Source organism: Epargyreus clarus, unplaced genomic scaffold, assembly GCF_041222505.1.
Source record: "Epargyreus clarus isolate Ecla_fem2 unplaced genomic scaffold, WU_Ecla_fem_2.2 ptg000023l, whole genome shotgun sequence".
Taxonomy (NCBI): domain Eukaryota; kingdom Metazoa; phylum Arthropoda; class Insecta; order Lepidoptera; family Hesperiidae; genus Epargyreus; species Epargyreus clarus.
The window spans coordinates 2,012,781-2,035,004 of record NW_027332230.1 but is presented as its reverse complement, the minus strand read 5'-3'; the positions used below and the strand labels follow the sequence as shown (position 1 = coordinate 2,035,004).

The window sequence follows — 22,224 nt, the reverse complement described above, 5'->3', positions numbered from 1 at the left end:
GAGCTATTGCTCGAACCGCGGGGCGCGGCGGAGGCCTCTCCCATCGCTAATATAAGTTAATGGAAAATCGAAGTATTATCTCCTACCCCCTGCCACCCCGCCCGACCGCCAGCCAACTTTTGATCCTCGACAAATTTTAAGGATTCCTTCGAGCGTTAATTAATTTATTGTAGCGGCCAATGTAGCCGCAAGAAAACTCAATTAATTTTAAAAGGGTTTTTGTGTTGTTTTTTTTTCGGCGATCGCCCTCTGTCTCGCGAAAGAAAGCGCAGTTCTTATTTCATCTCTTTGAAGCCGCCCCTTCCCGGCGCGGCGTCGCTCAGCAGTAATTAGAAAGTAATGAATTTATACACTACCGCATTCACCAAATTAATGTGTACATATTATAACGATGTATTCCTCTTGCTGTACGAGTTCTAATTACATTTGTTATCTGGTAGTGAACAGTCATTCTCCCAAAATAAAACGTCATACAATATAAAACGAAAAGATTGATTTAAATCGTTAGCTCGATTCATTTTTTATTCAATTGAAATATGCTGTAAGTGTGATTTCTTTTTGTAAAATTCGTATTAAGGTCAATTTTGACGTTTTAGGGGTTCAATTAGTTTCATGTTGTCATTGACATTACCTACTCTCGTTGGAGGTCGACGTTTACTTATATGTGTAGACTTATATATGTTAGTCCTTATTCTATCGTTTAAACATCAACACATATAAAAACGGTGCAGCACGGTATTGCAACGCAACGCCTAATTGTAACAATAACAAAAAAAAAAAACAAAATAAACAAAACACTCATTTATGTTTAAACGGCGTAACATTACAACGATTCATTACAGTAACAAATCGGGTATATTTCGTTAGCATACATTAAACGGCCCGTAAGCAGTGATTAAACCTTAAACTTAGCAATTTATTTAGAGCCGTGAAGTAGGGCGGGAGGGAACTACCGGCCGTCGATCCGTCCCGCCTGGTTGCCGCCAATGAAAAACTGAATCACCGTCTCCCTCACCTAATTTAGGAGGACAAGTATAGTCATTAATACACACGTCACTCGCCGTCCTACTACAAAATGCGACCCATTTATATCTCGTCTCGCGGAGTGAGAATTATGGTAATCGGACGAATCGTGTCTTTTGTCTGTAATGGCGGGTAATTACCGAAGCACCTCCCGGGGACACTTCGTCTCTTGGAAGGGACCCTGGAGCCCGAGAATTCGACACTCGTTAACCGAATCGTCTCAACTTTAAAAGGGAACGCGATTTTGAATGCCGCCGTGGGATTTGTCGCTGGTAAACTCGCTTTTTTCCGTATCTCGAAAATTGCCTCCGTCCGCCAATCGACCGTATTGTTTACGCAACGAATACATAGTTTAGGTTTTTGTTTTACATTCGACCCGGACTTTTCGCCGCTCGGTTTTACCGCCCATATCATTTATTGACGTGTCTCCGCTATGCATAAAACTGAATAACAATCAAACGGATCCCACTATCCGTATTCCGGTTCGTTCGTTTTTATATTTTTCGAGCCATCTGGCTTTCGCTCTTCTCTTTCCCAGAGCCGAGTCTTTTCGTACGGAGCCGCTCGCTTACTTATTGGAAGATAAAGGGGGCGTTTCGGCTCATTTGCGGTAGAGCTCAGCCCTATCAAACGTGATTTCTTATTGGAAGCAGAAAAGAAGCAGACGTTCGTAATAGAGAAGCTGCAGGTTACTAGAGCGCCAGAGAGAGATGATTCTGTTTCTATTTTTGTTTCAATAAGATTAATACCGATTCATTCTGCGATGGATGCGTGCTTCGCTCGCGTCGTTAGTGATCTCCGAGCTTTGTGAGGTGGAGCGAGCGTTTATTTACGAGGTTTACAGTTAAACTGTCAAACATATATCTCTTTCAAGTTGTTTCATAACTCGAGACGTTGATGTATGAGAGCGCACACTCCCGGCACGGTAACCGGATACATTTAGGCAATCTTGCTACCAAAAGACGCAGCCGCACACGTGCCGACAATCTTAAACTCGTTATCTGAATCGTTTTGGGAGCAATTTAGAATTTACCCCTTTAATCGATCGCAATTCGAGTGCGAATACTACCTTATTCGTGTAGATTTGTGTTCGTACCAAGTTATGTGTGTACAACAAATACACAGTTATGCGCGGAACACTCGCATACATTCTCGAAACCAATTCCCCAATTTCGATTTTAAATTTAGCACCGAAGTTGCTCTGGAAACTCCGTACAATATTTATATGAGAGAGAAGCACCACGATTTATAGTTGGGAAACAATCGAGAACTTGGTCCAGCGTCGTCGTGACTTCGTTTTAATTAGTACCCATTCATCGTGGAACAATTGAGTCCTCGAACAAATCCATTATCAGGAACTTTTCGATAGTCGAAAGAGGTGTATTCAAAGTTTGAGATTGCGATGAGATGGGACGGGTACCCGCTTTTAGGAATGAAGATTCTAATGCTGAGATCTATTTTATGAGAATTCTGGGAAATCTATTAAGTTTTGTAAAGCAATGTTGCAATTTGTGTATGTTAAAACTATGTTCTGTGCTCCTTGCTGCGTGCTGCGTGCTGAAAAACCTTGAGGTCCTTAGGCCTATGACTCAAGTCCCGGACCCTTTTTCGGGTGTGAAAGTAATTTTAGTTATGAACGCTTTAACAAACCTCTATGTTACTTATCTTTTATGCGACAATTTGAAATGACGTGTACCAATTTGAGATAATAATGTCGAACGCAGCTGCTTACCGACGCCAATGAGCCGTACACAAATAGACCATTTGAGTAAATGTAAATCTATAAGTTAGGCAATATATCATGTCGAGTAGCTCCGCCGCTTGCCGCACTGATAAGATTACTAGACAAAGGAAGTCCACCCATATCACTACCACGACGACCGCTAAATGCGAACCTTCATTTACTACCCCTGACCCGCACGAAACAATTCTCAAATTTAACTCCAGGGTCGTAGAGTCCACAATATTTCTTACGGTCTTTATTAGTGTAGTAACGTCACCGTCTGCTTCGTTAAAGGACAGTCAGCTTTATTTATGTCGACATACTGGCAATGTTGCCGTATTTGTTGCCGCCGCTTACAGGGCTGCGTACCGAAAAGCGACCGAAAGAGTATTAAATAGAGTTGATATTCAGCCGGTGAGAGATGTTTGGAGCGCGCCTTGTTGAGGAATAATGGGCTTTTTGTAGAAGATTTTAGAGGTTTTTTGCGGTCGACCGGTTGCCTGGACGGGTAGTTTCCTGGCCCGATAAGGAGACGATGTTGTCCAAGTCGGTACGTCACGCGACCTGCACTAATTTATGTTGCTGCGATTCCAGATATGAACCCCGCGGACGCTACCTTGCACCAACAGTGAGACTTTTTATGGGCCGTTATGTTAACGAGCTGTCTAGCAAAACAAAGAGACATTTTGAATTTGCATACCACATAAACTGCACCCTCCTTTCGGTATAAAATATACAGTTAAGTAAAATGGAAAATTATATACGATTCTACAAGTGTAGTGAAGTGTAGAAGTAAAAAAAAATAAGTTTAGTTTTATTACGGTATCCAATTGTTTAATAATAATTCATAATCTTCATAAATGTACCCCGTTTAACTCTTTCAGGTTGTCTTATTAAACTCAGGTAACAATATTCCAACGTATAGGTTTGTTATAATTTATTCTAACTTTTATCTACTGTACTAGTTGAAAGTTCCTCTGGAGATACCATCAGGCCACTGACCGTTACAAATGGAAAGAGACTAAATAGCGAAGAAGTCACGATCCACAGCTCTGAGAAATCAACTGAAGAGGAAGGGAGACTTCAAAGTGGATTAACATAAATCAAGTAGTAGATATTAATTCGAGAACTGCAATCTTTAGATGTTAGAAAAACCGACGCTCCTTCATTACAGTTTATGAGTAAACACAATGATATTTTACCACTTATATTTAGGTATTACATCTTTGATTAAACGAAAAAATAAAATGACCGGCGGCGAGGCGATCGTTTTACCACGTAACCGAATATCCTCCGACTTTCAACGTCTGCTAATGGCCGAAACAATGCCGCGGCACCATCAATCTCACTATCTCATTGTACATATTTCTTTGTCTAAATCCATTAAATTAATTACCGCCATTCAGGGAGCGAACTCCGTATTTATTAGGCTCGTTATCATTCATTGCATCTTTCGATAGCGATGTGGCTTTGAGTTCCCTTGATCGATGCTCCAGTTACATGAAAACGGGGGGCCAAATTAGCTGTCGGGGAAAGAATGCAGTTACTGCCGTGACTGATTCCCGTCGACGGATTTCAAGGGGAGGCGATTTGGTGAGACAAAGATACATAGGTGTCATCGGGCCCGTCGATAAGGGAGCGCCAATTGGGAAATTCCTCGCGATATTGAACGAGGTGCGAGTGGAGGCCTATGAGTTGTATTTATTACGGAGCTTTATCAAGATTTGCCGGGCGAACAAACAAAAGGCGCGGAAGGAGAATCTTTGTGTAACGTCGCTGGAACTTTAATCTTTGAGATATACCTATCCAACTAGACACACGAAATATCTATGCTAGTTCTACTACTACAAAAATAATCTTAATAACAAAGCTACTTATCGGATCCAAAAGTATGCTATAGGACATGATGTCCTATGTGACATAATTAGTTCACTTAATGACCCACACAGATTTGAGATAGTTTGCGAGATTCAGTCAATTTTAAAAGGTAGAGCCAGTATGATGCAACCGGTAAGGTACCATTGCCATAACCATTTTTAGCGTGAAGCAGCAGCAGGACCCTTTTTATATTTTAATTATATTTGCATTAAAAAAACTATCTTTGTAATCTTGGGAAAGCAGTAACCACTATAGTTTATCTCAGTACTGCGACAGTGTATCTCATTAAGCTTAACAAAGGCTGTTTAAAGTCAACGCGGCTTCGGATACGATACGTTTTAAAGCTGCCAATCTGAGCCGCAAACATTTGAACAGGATAACGACATCGTAGGCGAACCTACTATAAACGTGGTCCGCTGATCGACCCAGCTCGAGATGCCTGATAACCGACAAAGCCAGGCTTCATTAACCTTTACTCGTTGAAAGCATTAATTACACTTAATAGAAACAAACAAAACTCGAACAGATAAATGGACCGAGATAGTTATTTAATTGTCTCATCCGAACTGCCGAGGAATGTCGGGGATACAATGGAAGATAAAGAGTTGTTTACGGGACGAGCGGATGCTGCGTGAAGATGGAAGCTGGAAAAATCCAATTTCTATGGCCATTGTAATCTCCGGGCTGGTTTATGAAAGCTACAATGGTTTGCTACATTTAGTTAATGCTACTTCGTTCAGCTGAAACAGTATTGCGAGATTTGTTGTGTATTTTGATTTCCTGAATGTCTACATCATTTTTGGCAAGTCAAATGTAATTATCAACAATTTCTAATTAATGAACATCCGAACTATTATTTTTCGAAAAATGCGAAAAATGTATTGATGAAAATAATAAAATTGTTATCACTATGTTCATATATACATATCTCACAGACATACAGTGGTATCCTACGGCGTATCTAGACAGCGCCGGTTCACGTCAAATACATAAATATTAATTCAAAGTTAAGTAAACTTAAATCAAGTATTCCACAAAGAACATTTGCAATTAATCCTCAATAAATTACTCAGCTATTGTTATTGATAAATTAGAGAAAAGATGGAAGTCGTGTAGTCGTTTCATTTTGATGAAACAATTTCAAATTCAGATTCATTTGCTATTTTCGTCTTAACTTTTGTGAAAGTTTCCTTTTCTCATCGCGTCCCCCTTCTAACGAACGATTCGCAACGAGATCGTGAATACAGATTAATGTTTTGTATAATTGCTTCAACAACAATGTAATTTGCAGCGAACAATCAGCGTTAGATCGGGAAACGGCGCGAATATATCACGCTTCATTATCTCTTCCTGACAACTGGAATCTGGAAGACGGATAAGGTACAACTAGACTGAATTTAACGTAAAACTGTTTTAGACGGATAATATTGTTAAGTCGAATGTTTAATTAAATAGCGCCATCGACGAGAATAAATATATTGTATAGCGACGACACAATCTTTACAGTTCATTTAAAGGCTTTTGTATTCTTGGAAACAAGTTTTTTAACGACATGTGTGCCTTATTTCGTTATTTCATTTCTTTAACACGATGAAATCAACAAATAGACTTTTACTCAACCAAAGAGTACTGTTATATCAATCAAAATTCCTAATGGTGTCACACATGAACTACTGATAAAAAAGTTCACCTCTTATATGAACATATGTTACCTCTCACATTTGGCAACAAAGTATCTGTCAAACACATAATCCATAAGATTTACGATCTTGTCAGAGCATGATTAACCTAAAATGTCCTGTAAAGATCGTGGAATGTTCGCCGTCTTGCGCATCTGTTCTGATCTGATATGCATGGGACGGTTCAAATGGCAGAGACACGTCAAGAGCTGGCGAACCCGGTCATATTTCCACCGGTTTTTCGCCCAACACGTTTGATAGAGATTGATGATCGGTCGCCCCTCGCCCCGCGGCCACCGAGCTTACGCGATTACCCCGCAAAGGGGATTCGAATATATCCAAATTTAGACCGTGATGGACGTTTCTTACGCGGATAACTACGAGTATGCTGATAATCCCCCGGCGTATCGCGCTAAGTAATAGATTGCACGTTACTGCGACCGGTGCGGTTTGGCGTTACTGTTTGATTATAGACGTAGCAACCACCTGACGGTAAGTGCTCACTGTAGCCAATGGACATCTGTAATCAACTCAGAGTGTTTAGGGTCTAAATTGAGTTCAGCCATAGATGCGATTCTACTCTTAAAAGACCCCTAAAAAACCGCTTAGAATAAGTATGTCTTACCACACTAAATGAGATTGACTCTTATTTATTAAAATAAAAAATAGTTATGAATATTAATATATGAAATCAAATTAACTTTTATTTGCAATTGTACTATAAGTGTTTTGCTAGTAAATATCCTTTTATCTTGCTATGCAGCATCCTAAACAAGAAAAATGAATTTTAGTAAGAGGAGATGTTGTTTTCATTTCTATATTAAACATAATTTATGCTCTATTTTTAAAATTAACAACATATACTAACTATATCCTTTTGAAGTCGCCTTCACGGAAGACAAATAACATGAGAATTAACGACGAGGACAAAAGGAAAGGAGTGTAGACCGTTCATAGCATAATTCGAACCGCCATATTATCAGGCAATTAGTCAGCTTATTAATGTTTCGTGGAGTCCACATTTTTTCCCGCGATTTGCGGCATTGCGCATTTGTCACCACGACGCACCGCCGCCATCTTGTTCTGAAGTGGTATTCGACACCGGCTGAGTGGTTCATTCTCGCCGGAGACAAGGGCGGTTATTATACTAGGCAGTGCACCGACTAGAAAAACGTGTATTTCATTTGCGTAGTTGCGTAATTGGCTACGATGCCGAGAGCAAAAATAATGCAACGTTGCAATTTTGCTAACGTGATCAGTGTTGCCACAACAAAAAGGTGAATTTAGCGTGTTTCCAGGGGTGGGGTTGAGAGTTCAATTGCGGTAAAATCATATCGAGTATGAAATAAATCACCAAGTTTCGCGGCGCCTAGGGACGACTCGCATTACACCCCCGATTCGTTATCTGCATTTTAAAATAAACGTCGTCGCCGCGCGGGGCTGACGTGACATTGACAGGTGCTCGCTGTTGCGTGCGTTTGCGTTTCTTTTCACGACGGCGACAGCTTTGATTTAGATTAATCGTACAACTTTGCCGTTTTACGCGTACCTGTGCCGTATGGGAAAAGGTTAATATATTGGAAAATCCAAAAGTGCACAACTCCAACTCTTATAATTATACTATTACGCTACGTAAATCATAAATTCTCTATTTACTGGCTAAGCTGTAAAATAGATCAGTGTGTAATAAGGGAGAATTTAACAACACTTGTTCATAGGCTGATTATAAGCATAATAATAAATGAATAAGACATAATTATATGAAGAATCCTTTAGTCACATGACAATAGTTGATGGATCACGTAAGTAAGATGACTCCGAAAACTCCAAAACCGAAACAATAATTTTAAGTACAACTTGGAAGACTTATTGTGTAGATGTTAATTTTTTTCTTCCGTCTTTAAGAAATATTTTTTTTTGTTGTTTGTTTTGTTTGTGTATAACTTAAGAATCAAAGGAAATATTGGGATTCGAACCTCACACCGCTTGATTAAGGGCCGCGTTACAACTACTAAGCTTTCACTGCCGTGATATTTAATTAAATCGGTTTATTTAATAAAACAGAATAATATCATTATTGTACTCAAGCTTAAGTGAGTTGCGTTCAAATGGCGCCACCGTAACACTAAACAGTTGCTCTTTACGTAATGAAATACATATTTGTCGAGCGCCTGCATTATAATCACATTGAATTCGTAGCCAGCCTGAGGCGCAGTTCGGATTAAGCGTATTCTATGTCAAAATAGATGTACATTAGCGGGGGTTTCCTCAAGTTCTTTGCTAGTGCGGCCGGTTTCCGGTAGGGTTAGTGTGCCGATTAAACGAATGTCATTTTGATTTATAAACGCAATTATTACACATCACACGACCCCCCGGAAGCTGTGGTTATGGCGATTCATCTGAGAGATTACAAGGGGATGGCGTTAGGCGCGTGGAGTCACCGGTGTTGCTACTGAGTGATGCTTGTCTTTGTATTATGCTGATTAATTTTTAATCGTTGGGGTTAAAGGGGTAGGTGATTAAAAGTTTTTGTCTAAACTAATATCATTTATTTAAACAGAAGTATGCTGTGTGAATAAAGGTTTGACAAAGGTAGAATTTTGTAACCTCATTTGCAACAGAGTAATATGACAAGCGTGGTTGTTATTAGGTATAGTCCGCGCCAATTTGCTAGTCCGCTGTGAAGTTGTTGCGAGCAGGTGTACCTAGTGATACAATTTACTATGGCGACGCGATTCATTTCTATATTCTATAATTTTACGCGGAATATAATTGTGGTGTATGTAACGTTCTTACCGATAACTAAAATACTTTTTTGGAACTTTAAATATTTGCATTATGTATTTTATATAATTATATTAACAGAAAATCTCGTAAAAGGTGATATAGTCGTTTGTTATATTATACTACCCATGAATAAGATAAGATGCAGTGATTATCCCGGATGAACTTTCAATCCGGGAATCCGAAGTTTGAATCTCAGGCTTCATTGATTTTTTTAAAGTACTTAAATGTTTTTTATTCCGAGGGAAGAGCCGGGCCCAGCAGTTGGACAGTTAACGACAATATCCATAAATTGAATTCATGTAGAGAAAGTAAACAACGTAATCACAAACAATTTATGCTAATGTTTGCCGTGGAGTTATTTATTGAGTGTCAGACTAATCAATCGTCTGCCGTAGTTTGTTCAGTGTATGTTTGAACATTATTGTAATCGTAAATACGTTTGATTAAACGGGCTGTTGTTATTACTGAACTGTATGTAACCAACTGAAATTTTGTAACATTTAAATAATCATACCAATGATTTTTGTGTGCAATTTTGTATACCTTTGAGATTTTTTTTTATAAATCTCACAGGTATTCAGGTTTCCTCACGATGTTTTCCTTCACCGTTTAAGCAAATGATAATTAATTTCTAATACGCACATAAATTTGAGAATTAGAGGTGCGTGCCTGGGATTTGAACCTCGTACCCCTCGATCGAGAGCCCGCGTTTCTTAACCACTAGGCTATCACTGCTTATATACCACTAAACTATGTATTCTATATATATTGTATAGTACTATTTAATAGTATATAACTTGTAACAAGGTTGTAATGACAATGGATTATGAAGCATGAAACGATTTTGATAAAAATATGTTTCATGTGGAGAGGGACAGATGTCATAGGCTTAGTCTATGGACCCTTAAAATATACGACGGTTAATGTTTTTGGATCAACGTCTAATAGACATGAAAACTAATGCCTTTGCATGTCCCTTGATATATTAAAGTAAACTTAACTACAACGGAATACAGTTTGAATTTAGTTTGAGCGCCACACAATGACAGATCGACGTACGGTCAAGGAGAAAGGTTGAAAAATGGGCTGATACGGTCAACGGGGCGCTTTTTAAACCCATTTACAAATGTAAACGGAGCGTTGCCCCAACAGGACTCCGGTCCCACGACCCGGGATCAAGGATGGGCCACTCGGTCCCGGTCATTCATCGTACGGGTTCTTAAGAAAGATGGTCGTGATACGCCAGGTGACAGTGCGATGGCCCGAATCCATTTAGGGGTGATAATAGATTTACTGCTTATACCTAGATCCTTGAATGTAGATTTGTTTTTCCATTTCAGCAATAGTAAATTTAAATAGTTCTAACGGAATTACATCACTTCTTATGATTCATTTACCATTCATATAACTGTGGCTTTCCACCCGGGCCATTCGATTGATCGAATGAAAAATACTTCTGCGAATGATATACATTTGGAGTTTAATTAAAATTTCCTCGAAAATACATTGAGACAAAAATTATGAAAATGTATTTAATTAGGTGATAGTAGAGGATATACGGTTTTATAATAATAAAGGTATACTGTAATTAGTGACTTTTCTCCTTTGCCCCTAACATTCCAGACGTTTGTGAACATGAACCGTGAAAATATTTATGGGCAAACTAAACCAAAAATAATATCATAATGTTTCTATTAACCTACAAGTTAGTATTAATCGATACAACCCGTATTATTCTCGTAAATGCCTCACGCTAGCTAGCATTGTACTTGTAGTAAAATGTTTATGTTTTGTCTAAAATTGGTACAACTTTGCAGGAAAATTCTTAGAGAGTGGATACGTTTCGTTTTACAAAAGAATATTGTTTTTTTAAAGAAATGATGTATCAGCCGAATATTAATCAGCTGAAAAAGTATTTGTTGCACAAGGTTATTTGTGAGTCTAGAATTTTTTTTTTTTTCACAAAGGTTCCTTCCGTTGCTAATGTTAGTAAGTGGGCTATAAAAGGGATATTTTAACCTTTATACCCTAAGAGTGCAAAAAAGGTCATAAAATTTTTTGAGGAACCAATGATTACATTTATGGATGAAGCTAAAGATGCTTGGTTACAGGCTGGACCAAATCTAAAATTTCCGGTTCATCTAAATTTACAGAAACTTTGGGACGAACCTCTCTGCTTACTTGTGCGAAATCAACTTCTCGATTCTGCGCATGATATTGCAGAGAGGGCTCGTCTCCTTGCTGTAGCAGAGCGAGAATCGGGATTTTGGCTGCAGGCAATACACTTCGGGTAATTTAGGTACACTTTTAGATAACTTAATGTTATCAATTTGTACATGTTTGCGCCTGGGGGTAAAGGCCGTTGAACGCCATCGCTGTCATTGCGGCGCTGACGTCGATGTGTTTGGACACCATGGACTTTCTTGTCAGCGCAGTGCTGGTCGCTTATCGCGTCATGCTACCATCAAGGACGTCATTCGTCGGGCTTTTGTCACCGTCAACGTGCCGGCTTGTTTAGAGCCGAATGGTCTCGCACGTGACGATGGCAAGCGGCCGAACGATATGACGTTAATACCCTGGAAGGGGGGGAGGATGCTAGTGTGGGACGCTACGTGTGTCGACACACTGGCTTCTTCTCACCTCCAGGCGTCTTCTTCTGGCGCGGAGGCGGCGGCTACAGCTGCTGAAAACGCCAAGCGTCGTAAATATATTAGTTTATGCAATAACTATACATTTGTGGCGTTTGGTGTTGAGACTTTGGGTTCATGGGGTCCGGATGCTTGGCAGTTGTTTAAACAGCTGTCAACTCGTTTGGTCGATATATGTGTTTTTAATTTTTGTATATATGTAAATTTTGTAAATATATTATTTTATATTTATAGTTTCATTTATTATTTTTAATTTTCTGTAAATTTAATTATAATTGTAAATATTTTTCAGTTACGATTAAGATTATAATAACGTTATTTCTATGAATAAATAAAGTTCTAGCTAAAAAAAATAAAGGTCATAAAAGTTTTTTTTTTACGAAATTAGATAATGATTGTTGTATTTACCATGTACCTAATCATTCTTTAATATTCGTCTGTTATAGTTATACTTATACTATATGGAATTATAGTAGGTTCATATGAAAATTGGACAGCTTTTTATGGGTTGATTGATTATACTGTCTGTACTGGCCAACGGGTATAGAATATGCTAAGGGAGACATACTTATCCCAGGCGTTCCACAATTCCTCAGGGGTAGCAACGAATCTGCGATCGACCTCAGGTAGGAATCTTATCTTATCCGAAATTAATTCTTGATATCCATGGGCGGGCGGTAGTAGATTTACAATCAGGTGGACTGCATGTTAGTTCTCATTACTAGATGTATTAGTCTCGGGGTAAAACTGTTCGTTTATGGTAAGTTGATGGGTCAGTGGAAATATAAAAGTGTGAGCGGCACTTCGTCACGCTTCGTCCGTATGTCGGTGGTTCATATTTGATGCGGACGCTAAGGATTGATGATGGCCCGTTTTTTCGCCCGATCGGACACTCCATTTGTTATTCGATATTTTTGATGTACGGCCAACGGTTACCTACCCCTGTAGCTAGTAGCTGTAGAAATATATAATATAGATAGAGTGCGTGTGATTTGTACATTTGATTGTTCGTTAAGTCTGGCAGCGGTACGTGGTTTCTGATTCTCGGAACCAGATTTTTTTTGACGGGAATATAAAAAGTATATAGGCCTATTGATATCAATTTCTAGGTTGCTGGAATTTTGGCATGAATCGCCTGTTTTCTGGGCAAAAATAGTATTGGAAATAAAAACCTCTCATACTTTTTAGGTGCATTATTATGGGTGCACGTTAGCGGATTCTGTTATAAGCGAATTCTTGGTAATTTTATATATTTTTTAAACAAAGCCGAAATTTAATATTCACATTATTATAATGGCTTCCAATGGAAATGATATAGGTTTTTTGTACAAAGTATTGAAAAATATAAAATTTGCTTCGCCCTATAGTAGGTATACGTCGAATATTAATTTACGTACATTCAAATTAAAAAAATCATGGATTGGAAGTTGCTTTCAGTATAAAACAGAATCTTGGATGAGTGATTCTGTTGATGTACCTGCGATATTTAACGCTTGAAAAAAAAAGTAATTTTAAATTGTCAAATAGTGCAAACCTACAAGTAAATTGACATCATATAAAATCTCATAAAAATATCAGTTTCACGATAGTCACGAAATCTACAATGGCGCTGAAAATCTCTATCATAAATGCAATTTGTGCCACATACACAAAATTAATAAACACCGAAAACTTAGGGATTTTTTTTGTATTTGTCTTCATAATAATACATACTCTGTAAAACACGCACCTACAGAGTCAAAAATTACAGAATCTTAACTATTACAGTTCAAAACTTTCAAGAGCCCTGTTACAGACGGACGGATAAGACAGGTGAGGCTTAACAACGGGGTCCTGTTATACTCTTCGGGTATAGAACCTGGCAAGAATAATATAACCATTACATTTACTACTATTATACCACAAAAAATATTTTATACGATGTTCCAACAATTTATCTAAAATCAATAAAATTTATACGTATCGAACAAATCGCAGGCATTGATGAATTTGATGGTGCGTGCATTGATTTTATATAGCGTACTAAATTGGAATTTCGATTGACTGAGCGATACGCTAATGTACGGAAAATCGCCATGTGGGCTAGGGATGGCGATTCTTTCCGAAAAAGATCTATTCTTGAATCTATTCGAATCAAAGTGTAATAAATCGATTCACAAAAAATCGAGGCCCAAAGAATCGATTCTCCAAAAATCGATCTTCGAGCTTTTCAGTTGAAAAGGGCCAAGATAGCGAACAAAAAAGGTCATCAGGACCACCAAACAAGCACTAAATACTTATCCGTCAGCATTAAATGTCTATCACATTCAACAAACTTCGAAAAGATCGACTTTCTATTTTCTAGAAAGAAAAATCGATTTAGTGAATCGCTCCAATACTGGAGATCGATTAAAATTATAGCTTTTTTGGCCTAAAAGAAGGCGAATCAAAATTTTATATTCTTCGATTAATCGATCTCAGATCGCCATCCCTAATGTGGGCTTGTATCACGTACACCAATTTTATGGAAGTGGTCAACTAAATAACCTCACATGCATATTATAGATACACATATTTTGTGATGTTTGCAAAGTGCTCCGAACAAATAGTGTGACATAGATTATAAATTGATGCTTCGGAAATCCGGTATACAAATACACAAAATTATTTGAATTCGCGCCCAAAAATTAACGTTTTGATATTGTTTATTTTATTTTGTGGCGGCTATTATATTAGGAGATATATCACTTTCGGATAGTAACAGATCGATTTATAATAATTCTAAGTGAATGGATTGCAGTGATCGTAAATGATGTTAGATGATATACAAAAAGTACTGCTGGTATCGATACATTTTTAACCGACTTCAAAAAGGAGGTGGTTATCATTTTGGCCGGTATCTTTTTTTTTTTTATGTATGTACACGAATTACTCCGCCGTTAGTGGACCGATTTTAATAATTCTTTTTTTATTGTATAGAGACGAGCTGGAAGTTGGTCCCATTTAAATATGGTTAGGATCCATCGATGGGTTCTGGAGAAAATGAGAGGAACTCCTCCACCCATGTAAATATAACAGCCATAACTTCGCCGTTTATGAACCTATTTTAATGCCTTTAATTTCGTGTGTGTACAATTGCTACAAGTTGGTCCCATCTAAATATGATGAGGATCAGAGCGGGTTCTGGAGACAAAATATGTTACTCCTCAACCGATGGGTATAATTGAGTTTTGTTTGAAGATATTTGATGTAGGTACTAATGAAATTGCAAAACCAGTTTATCATTGACTATTTAAGGGTCTGATAATGTGGCTCGGAGACAAAATATGTAACTCCTCAACCGATGGGAATAATTGAGTTGTGTTTGAAGATATTTGGTGTAGTTAGGTTGGAACATATAAGACAATATAAAACTAAGCGAGCAAGGCGCGGCAGCGCCCTGCGAGCGGGTTGTTCCAATCAATGTAAATTCAGACCTTACGTTCATTCATGATCACGTTTATACAATTTTATATTGTATTAATATAAATGTTAGTATGTTATCACTAAAAAGGGTGAAAAAAAATTTTTAACAAAAAAATACAACCGACTTCTATGTCACTACAAAGTAAAAAATAATTGAAATAAATGTTGGTTTCGTACATATTTCTGAAGTCGGCGCTCAATATATTTCGTTGGATAACGATGTAAACAGCGTGTCTAATATGAGCCATAGAAGTCGGTTGTATTTTTTTGTTAAAAAAAAAATCCTTATTTGGGACTAAGACGGTCCTTAAGCGTGTCCTAAAGAGAGACGAACCGCAAGAACGGTAGAAGTAGGTGTTGCGGTGGTACCTTCTTAGGTCTAAACATACTGGTTTCACACCTTACAAACTGTTTGATGTGTTGTGTTGTCTGCTTTGAGATATAGGAATTTATTATTTTTTCTCTTAGGACTTAGATAAATAAACACTAATCCAAACAACGTTGTAAAAATACAAAAATAACGAGCAACCTATTATAAAGGAAGCATTATTACGTACAATATAAGATAATTCGATATTTTAAAAATGTGAAACAAACAACTATTCTGTGGAAATGCCGGCGGACGGCGTTGAAAGAGAAAATAAAGCGGCTTGTTAGGCGTAATCTAGTGGCTAAATAAAGGCTTGAGTTATGGTTGCCACCGTGTGGATTACAATGGTTTTTTTTTTATAAAAATGGGCAATAACCGAGCGGAGGGTATCCCCAGCGGACAGAGGGCCCCTTCCGAGGAATTTCATTAGTCCCCACCACCGTACGCCTTTGCACAGCTCGGTCGAGACTCGATAAGGATACTGCAATTGATTTTTTTAGCTTGCAATATTATATTTAATTATCTGTGGCATAATTCTCTTTTAATTTGTTTGTTGACAATGTAGAAGAAACATTGAGTTGATGTAAAATGTCACACTTTAATAAATGAATAAACAACTGAACAGTTAAACAATAATTCTTCACTATACCCTGGCTTTTTCTTAAGCGAAAGCCTGGAAGCAATGGGTGGTTGCGGTGTTGCCGCAGTCATTTTTGTTAAAATGTAAAAACTCATGGTAGAATCTTTACCATCTTTCATCTTCTTGTCAAATAAATTAATAAAGAGTCGCTCAAAGATACATCTGTGAGTGAAGTTGTCATTTTATTTCAGGATAAATACAGCCTACGCCAAGAGTCTACAGCCTTAGAAAAAACGCAAAAAATAAATTTAAGGAACTACTTAGTCTTACAACTTATCTACTGGTTTATTACCTTGCAAACGGGCGCCCGCTAATAAAAAGGTACAGAAAATAACGGAGTCGTGTAACAAAAGGCTAACGTCAGATAAAGGAAAGCCAGGAGACGGTGGCGAGTATCTACAAGAGTATTCCATCAGGGCGGAGTTCGCACCTACGCATTTTTATGTTTTCATAAATTTCCGGCTTGATCAATATTTTATATTCGCACCCGCGCGGAATGGGGCTTTTTGCAAGCCCCCGGCATTTATTTATTCGGCTGTAGCCCCCGCGAGAGCCGCCACTTGCGTTCGATACATTTTTCACTGGTATAATGTTATCACGTTCGCGTAACGTCGTTACCGCACCTTCACCGCTCTGCGCTTCTTAATTTTTATCCGCTTTGGGTATGTCTGTAGACGTTACCGCTTCACGTGTGTGATTTGACGCACACAACTTAGTACAAGAGATTATATTGCAACTTTGCAAGTTGTGTGGAGTGATATAACTAAGTCGTTACAACTTAGTTATCAGAAGTACGAGTAGCATCTGTGGTAGGATACACAACCTTAGGTAGGATTCAAATCTTATCAGGGCTTGAGTACAGATGTCCCTGAGATGTAGTAGCCACTCGCCGGTAGACTACATGTTCGTTTGCTTCTTCCATATTATAAAAAATCTAATGGAAGACCTCGCACTACATATGGTAGTTAAAAATAGACTTTGAACTCGACCAGTTTCAGTTTAGTGTAACATGTTATAAACAAATAGTGTCGTTTGCTGAAAACATTTTAAGAATATAGGTATAAACCGAACAATGAAAAATCACCTCCAATATACGAAGCGACATAAAAGAAAGCGTAGTGTCCGGTGTTATCGGGAGTATAAATAAAATGTAGTTTTCCAATAGCTATCAGTAACGAGTGACAAATACTGGGAGGATGTGCGAGGCTCGAGCCGTCCGAACGCATTATCAGTGGTCGGCCGGTATAATTTATTTGCTGGAGCAAATAGGATTAGCGACGGGGCGCATTGGGTCATTTTTTGGAGCACAAAGGGTGCCTGGCGTCGGGAACCTACATGCTATCGATTTATTTCCGACGATCAACTCGCGTCACGCCACTGTAATTTACGAGTATATGACTTAGAAATTTAATATGTTTCCGAGCGGTTACCTTCGGTGCCGTGTAAAATATGCGAAATGTAATTGTGGTTTTTGGGCTTGAAATAATTTGTAGTTTAGGGGGATAAATCAAATTAGTCATACTCTGATGACTTTATAAATGTATATGTGCAGGCAACTCGCGTAATTAGTTCTATTATTAGCCTAGCCTCCCTACTAAATAGTAGTAGTAAAGAGGCTGGGTTGAACGTAGATGCAACTACGTAACTTACGTAAAACTATGTAAATTTGTATGTTTTTCGATTTATTCCCCGTGCGTGCATTTTTAACACGCTTTTATGTATGTATGTAAGTAACAAGTAACGGAATCTTTGAACCTGATTTCTATCCACTTTGAACGTTCAGTTTAATTCAAAATTTTGATGAATTATCAAAAACCGATGACAATACACGGTTTTAATAATTTTGTACTATTGTCCTTATCAACATCCTCAGGATTAACGATTTTCGAGGCCAGATTATTAGAGCGCCTTAGAGAAAGTTCTTTTTAGTTTCAATAACTGTTATAGCGTGATTTTTAGTTTAGAAAATAATAATGTTATTTCCCTATAACTCAAATGTTCTGAAACATATCTATAATGCCCTCTTGTAGAATAATTTTTAGGATTCCGTACTCAAAGGGTACTTATCAACATCCTCAGGATTAACGATTTTCGAGGCGAGATTGTTCAAGCGCCTGAAAGTTCATCGCAAAGTTACTAGATTACAACAATTATGGCTTTTTAGTTCTGTTACAGCGTGATTTTTAGTTTTGAAAGTAATAATGTTAGTTCCCTATAACTCAAAATTCTGAAACATATCTATAACGCCCTCTGGTAGAATGATTTTTAGGATTCCGTACTTAAAGGGTAAAACGAAACCCTCCGCTGTCTGTACGTGTGTCACAGGGCTTTATCTCTTTAATAATAGATACTTGATTTTTTTACAAACGATGCATAATGGTGATCGCTATAACAACAAATACTAAAAATTAAAGCAAAAAAAACTAACAGCACGCTTTTATGATAAAATCAACTAAAAAGTACAAAATAATTCAATCTAAGAATCAATTAAGGAACAGTAAATAGTATTATTGTGAAAAAAGCGTGGGGTGCTCATTCGTGATTATTTTCTACTTAATAGTTGATTTTATCATAAAAGCGTGTTTTTTTAGTTTTTTGAACTATATGTATTTGAGATGATTTTCTATTATCCACATAATATGTAATAATATGTAACATAATATGTTTACTGAATTTCAAATATAACGGTTGAATAATTGACTCGTGGAAGCGCAAAAAACTAAGTTTTACAGTAAAGACTTTATTAATTAAGCTATGATTTAGTAAAGTCAAAGAGACACCGACTCAGATATCTCGCACCCATTGTATTTCAGCAGAAACTTATTCCGAGCATTCTTAAGCAGGCCTCCATTTCTTTTATACATTAAAAGCTCGCTTTCAAAAATAAACAGAGTACGCTGAAATGTAGGTCGGCACGTGACAGGTGCCCTTAAAAGCTTGGAGATTGTATGGGTGTAAGTAATCCGAGGCGAGCTTATCCGATGTTCGAACAAATAAAAATACTTATCACGTAAACTCCCGGCCAAGGTAATAAACTGTCACAAGCAATCACCGTCGCTTCCGGAGTTAAGAATCCGATTTGCCACGCTTTGAGCCAAAACAAATCGTGTATTATGGTAGCTTTTTGAAAATTCACTGATGTGTTTTGCTGATAAGAGACAGGCGTTTGGTTTTTATGACTTTGAGCATGTACTGATACCCACCTGCTGGTACGTCACTGCTAAATATTTATTATTTATTTAATTAGAACGTTACACTATTTTTACCATTTACACGAATTAATAATAAGGATTAAACTAATCATAAAATAAATCAGTCATACATCACGCATTCATTTCACAATATCGCAGACATTCTGACATAATCATCTTCCATTCGTCCACAAACAAATGGCATTCAGGTGGACTGTCCAGGAGAGCATTGAACACGGTAAGTGTTCTAGGTATGTGAGATTGCGTATACGCCACAATGCGACAATACGGACATACATAATAAGGACATCTGGTGGTGGTGGTGGTGGTGTGGTAATAGATACGTTGCTACTCCGGAGTATTAATTCGTTGCGTTGGAATGTGTCGTAAGTAGACAATTAAGTGGTAAGGGCGGACACTTACCACACCTGTAAAACCATAACACGGTATTGTTTGACACAGCTGTTAATTACTTACTTTAAATAGTAATTCAGTAGGTAATAAAGAAATATTATTTAGTGCTTTACAAGGAAATATTGTGCGTAATAAAGAAATATTGCAATGCGATGGACTATTTATCAAAAAGATTCTCTATTGAAAAGCGCCCCCAAAAGGACTGTATCAGAACTGATTGAAAATGTATGGGAAATACGTAAACAAATACAAAACCAGTCATTTTTGTAAAAATCTCATACTTAGGGTACCTACTGTTCAATAGACAATGTTATTGATCAACAGTCCATCGCATTACAGCGAAAGGACAAATAGTATACAAAATCAACATTTCACTAAACCTATTTAGTATGTGTTCCGAATTTGAATTTTCAAACGGCCATCAATCGCGAACAGTCCGTTGTTTTTCGTTCGAGCAAAACATTGTTCTGTCCTGTTTTCGGCGTAGTTTTTGCGCGGCCATGTTACATTCCCCTTGTGTGCGATGTGTAAAAATAATATACATGCAAATTGTTCGCGGATTTATGCAAAGTAATGTATGAATAATTCGCGGATTATACTTTAGTGTCTAGGTGCTTTCGTGATAAACTTTTATTGTTGACTGTTTAATTTGTAAGAGGTTGGATTAATGAGAATAAAACAAACTTATTTTTGTATTAAATTCTTAGGAAATGTATACAAGGTCTTCACAAAAACGAAAATTGCATGAAATTAATTTGAAAAAATTGAATTCATTTATTTTTTCCGAGAACTTGCAACTGCGTCTTCCTGAAGAGGTTTCTTTTTAACGAAAGCTGAACTTACTTATTATTACCTAGAAATAAACAAAGTAACGAGCTATAACAATCAGGTGGGCAAAAACATAGAGAATAGAAAAAATATGCTCCTTAATTATAATTCACTGTACCCAGTTTTGACAATTGAAATTGTCACTGTCATCTATTTTGGTGTTTGAAAAATATTAAAAACAAGTAGTATTTAGATCATCTACGAATGAAACGATATTTCCCCGCACCTTTTCTTCGATTTCGTGTTTTGCACCACTTAACTGCACATCGTCTGCACACGTCGGCATTGTTCCGCGTAAATTACACCATGACAGCATAAATGGCTGACACATTGTCAGCCGTTTAAGCCATTTAATGGCTTCATTCAATTACAAGGCGGTGAGATATCTATACTTATCTATGTTATATAGTTATATGGATTAGAGAATGTCAATTTTGATAACTTTTACTTCATTCATTTTTATATTTGTTGTCCCGCGTGGCAATTCAATCTCTGTACCACCCCGAAGGATCCGGATCCTTGTTGTCAAAACAGATGTCCAAACGACAAGTTTAGGTGTATGTTGTATCAATGACAGCGCTGTCCATTGCTGCAGTAAGGCTGCTACGTTATTGTAATGCTAATTGGGAACGGGCTAATTAGGATCATTAGCTGCGGATTTATGTGCTACCGGATATATATCTACAGCTACTGGTTTAGTAATGTATATGTGTTCTATAGTTGATTGAAAGTGATATAATTGGATTTATCAATGGAAACGTACTAAATAGTAATAATTAATTGCGAAAGTCAAATTAATTATTTATCGTCTCTGATACTGTAAAGCGAGTGTCGCCTGCCAAACGAATGACAATCGTCGGATTTTAATATTGGAATTTCCAAAGCGGCAAAGAAAAATTTCAATAAAGCCACAATTTCACGGGCGCGTTGGTGCGAACTCGCGAGTGTTACAATTTAATAGAACTTCAAAAGGGCTGCTGATTCCGCCACAATTCTATCAGCTTAGCGCGAGATCCCGGCCATTATGCGTATAAAAAGCGGTTATCGCATCCAGAGGGGGATGTTTCAAGGGGAGTGAATGCAGTAACGACACTGAATCGAACGCAACTTTACCACTACTCTTTCAACTATTCCACATACATCGTTCCTTTCGTATACAACTAAGAAGATTGTGTTGTTGTAACCGCGCAATGTACTATTTGCTTTTGTAGCGAGTTGTTAGCGTAAAGTGGTGCTGGTGGATACAGTGTCTTTATCGACTGTATTGAATTCCTTAACGTGCTCGGGTTGCGGTGGTATTAGTCTTGGTAATAACTCCACGTTTTGTTATGTGTAGAATCATAGAATCTCTACCTATTTCTTAAACTAATTTATACCTATTAGAGAATTTTAATTTAATTTAGCAATGTGTCCGTGATCGGCTTCAAAATACAAATCCTATATGAAATTGGTTGCAGATTTCTATGGGCAGTAGATATAATTTACCATTAGGGGGATAACAACCTCACTTGTTAGGTTAGGTTAGGTTAGTAAATGTATGTACGCTACTTCGGCGCCGTCTTAATTATCGGTATCGGCTCGGTGTCGGTGGTTGGTGGA

At 37.6% G+C, this 22,224-nt stretch overlaps 1 protein-coding gene across 4 annotated transcripts in view; it reads right to left on the bottom strand.

Moving 5' to 3' along the window:
- The window catches only part of Ten-m (teneurin transmembrane protein Ten-m), a 284,768-nt gene that overhangs the window by 23,043 nt on the left and 239,501 nt on the right, over window positions 1-22,224 (bottom strand). The gene's annotated exons all lie outside the window — the stretch shown is intronic.